This window comes from Corylus avellana, chromosome 10, assembly GCF_965113065.1.
Source record: "Corylus avellana chromosome 10, dhCorAvel1.hap1.2, whole genome shotgun sequence".
Taxonomy (NCBI): domain Eukaryota; kingdom Viridiplantae; phylum Streptophyta; class Magnoliopsida; order Fagales; family Betulaceae; genus Corylus; species Corylus avellana.
The window spans coordinates 9,993,687-9,996,874 of NC_142499.1; the positions used below are offsets into that span (position 1 = coordinate 9,993,687).

Here is a 3,188-nt window from a genome sequence, read left to right on the forward strand (position 1 = left end):
TTTTGACAACCAAAAAATGTTCATAGCGTGCGCATCAAAGAGATGGCCACAATACTATAATTGGATCTATGAATCTCTGGTATCTTCTTTTTCAAAACCGTACTGAATATAAACAATATAACAATATAACATTTATTCCAATCTTCCTGAATTTTACTCTCTACCCTAATAAAATGCTCACAGAGAGAGAGATTTTAGATGAAAAGCAAAACATTTGATTCGCAAAGAAAAATTGTATAAAAAGAAAACCTCAAATGATTCGGATGAAAAGCCCTAGATTTTGCAGATTGGGCCCCCGAACCAGGTGTTTTTGTCTTGTTCCACCGGTAGCTCGGAGCTTGGTGTGCAGAGCAGCAACGCAGTGTCAACCAAACTTAGATCTATAAGCACCAGCTCTCACCCAATCAACCAAAACTAAAAACAAATCACAAATCAAACACGAAATAGCAGAAATCGAAACAAATAAACCCATTAACGCGCATAAAAAGGAACACAAATAGAAATTTATAGAACCAAACTGACCTGGCACGAAGAGGGACAGAATGAGAGCGCGAAACAGTCCTGGGATTAAAATTTTAAAGAAAAATAATGGCGACTTGTCTGACAAGAGGCAAATTTACTGTAGCCCTACTGACCTTGCTGCAGGCGGCATTTTGAGCTCACTCGGTAAAAATTTGGCTAAAATGGGTTTTGCCGAGCTCACTAGGAATGCTCTTAGCTTAGGATCCGAACGTGGATGACGGAGGGAACCGCGAGAATATCAGATCTAAAGGAAAAGAGAGGGATGCGAGCCTGCGAGGTGGCGCCGGTGACACTGACAAGTGCGCCGAGAGAAACGCTAGACAACAGTCTTCACGACGAGGGAAGAGTGGTGGAAGACGAGGGTGAAAGTGAGAGGGAGAGAGAAAGAGAGCGAGAGGGAGTGGGAGTGGAGATTTTTAAAGCGTGAGCGGGATTTTAAAAAAAATTCACTTAACCCTCCAAGCTTTTCATGTATTAACCCTCAAACTTTAAAATGAGACACAAGACCCCCCCTCCCCGGCAAACTATCCATACATTAGCATTTTAACCCCTAAACTTCAAAATGAGACACAAGACCTCCTAAAGTATCAGCTATTAGAGCATTTTTAATGGAATAGCTAAATGTTCCTTTTATCTAAAATGATTCTTCAAATGTTTAAAAAACTTTGCATTGAATTAATAAAAAAAAAATGTAAAATAAATATTTAATTAGAAAAGCTAAAAAAAAAAAAGTAAAATGTAACAACACTCTTCAAATAAGCCATTTTATTGTTTATTGTTTCTCACCTATTTTCTCTTTTTTTTTTTTCAAATCTTTTTCTACTTTTTCTCTGCATTTTCTCTTTTTTTTCAAAATTTTTTTCATTTTTCCTCACATGTTCTTTTTTTCCCAAAACTTTTATCACTTTTAATAATATTTAAATGATAATGATATAGATAAAAATAGGAAAAAATTCACTTCACCTCCATAAAGTTTCAGAAGTTTTTCAATTTGAACCACAAAGTTTAAAAATTGGCAATATACCCCCCTAATATTTCAAAAATTTTTAATTAAAAATTCATTAGTTAAACTAGATAAATGTAAGTTTTGAGAAGTCATTTTGCATTAAAATTTAACTCATCTATTAAGATTTGGCTCCTCTGTTATGGATGCTAATAATTTAGTACATCCGTTTATTCTATCTATCAATTTGGTTGGAAATCACTTATCAAAAATATAACCTTCCCAAAATACCCTCCAGAGAAACGCACCTTCCTTTTCTATCTCCCTTCTTACTTTTCTTCTTCATTCTCTCCTCTTTGCCGAACCAGAGAACTAGGCGTTGAGGGAGACTGGGTCTCTGTTGGGTCTGGCCGCCAAACCCGCGTGGGTCACGGCCAACGCCTGGGTCTCTGCTGTGACCCACCTAGGTCTTTGCGGAAAATCCTCAAATCATCCTCCCCGCCGGCGGTTAACGCGGAGCAGCAGCTGCGGGAGTCTTCTTTTTGTTGCAGATGGGTTTGTGAGGATGGAGCAGATGAAGATGGAGATAGCAAGGGAGATCGAGGCGATACGGATGGAAATGGAGATGATGCGCACCGAGATGATCCAGGAGTCGCAACAACGGATCGCAACCTCGCCCCCGGAGGCTTAGAACGTGTTATCGGCGGTCCGATTTTGGGGGTTTCTGGCGGTTCCTTGTGTTTTCCTCTGATGTTGTATTTCTCTGTTTTTTTGCCCTGTATTTCCTCTGCTCTTTGTGTTTTCCTTTGAAATTCTTTGCTCATATAAGTTGATGGGTTGATTTGGTTTGGCTTTTTGTAATGGTCGAACATATAGTTGATTCCTGGCTTTTTGCTTAAAATTCTGAGATACCCATTGAACTACAAGCATCATTTTTGCTAACATCATAAACCCATAAGGTGAAGAGAAACTCATAAGGTGAAAATGAAGAGAGTAACAAGGTTTGAGAAACTCTATCTTAAGGTGATGATAGAGAGTATTTTCATTACAATTTATAGAAGGTGTACAATAGACTATACATGGTAAACATCCCTTGGCTACAGTCTTTCCAAAACAAGGATAATGCGATCAATATCTCTCTGAGATATTTACATGGAAATAATCACAAAGAGAGGAGGATATTACGTAATCTACATGAGGCATAAAATATCAAATCATTTTATAAAATCAAGGACCCAATCAAGGAGGTTGTTGACCTTCCTTATCAGACCAACGTGAGCTGTCCATGATGGAGAGAATTGGTGCCTTATCACTCCCCCTCAAATTGGGCTGGGGGTCAGGCCATAAGCCCAATTTGATTCGCAAATCGGCAAAAGACAACTTGGGCAGCGGCTTGGTAAAAATATCAGCAAGTTGACAGTTGGAGGGAACAAACCGTGTTTCAAGTGCACCAAGAGCTACACGTTCACGAACAAAGTGATAGTCTAACTCAATGTGCTTAGTCCGTCCATGGAAGACAGGATTAACTGTCATATAGAGGGCTCTAAGATTATCACAGAGAAGGACCGGCGGCTTGGGAAGCGAGAGTCCAATATCACGAAGAAGGAATGATAGCCAAGTTAACTCAGCCGTAGCAGATGCCATGGAACAATACTCAGCCTCTGTACTAGAGCAGGCCACGGTAGATTGCTTCTTAGCACTCCACGAGATGCAATTACTCCCA

General features: G+C 39.4%; 1 pseudogene; it reads right to left on the reverse strand.

Moving 5' to 3' along the window:
• Positions 1-250: 250 nt before the first annotated feature.
• LOC148583334 (uncharacterized) lies at positions 251-2,289 on the reverse strand (annotated as a pseudogene).
• Between the last annotated feature and the right edge of the window lie 899 nt (positions 2,290-3,188).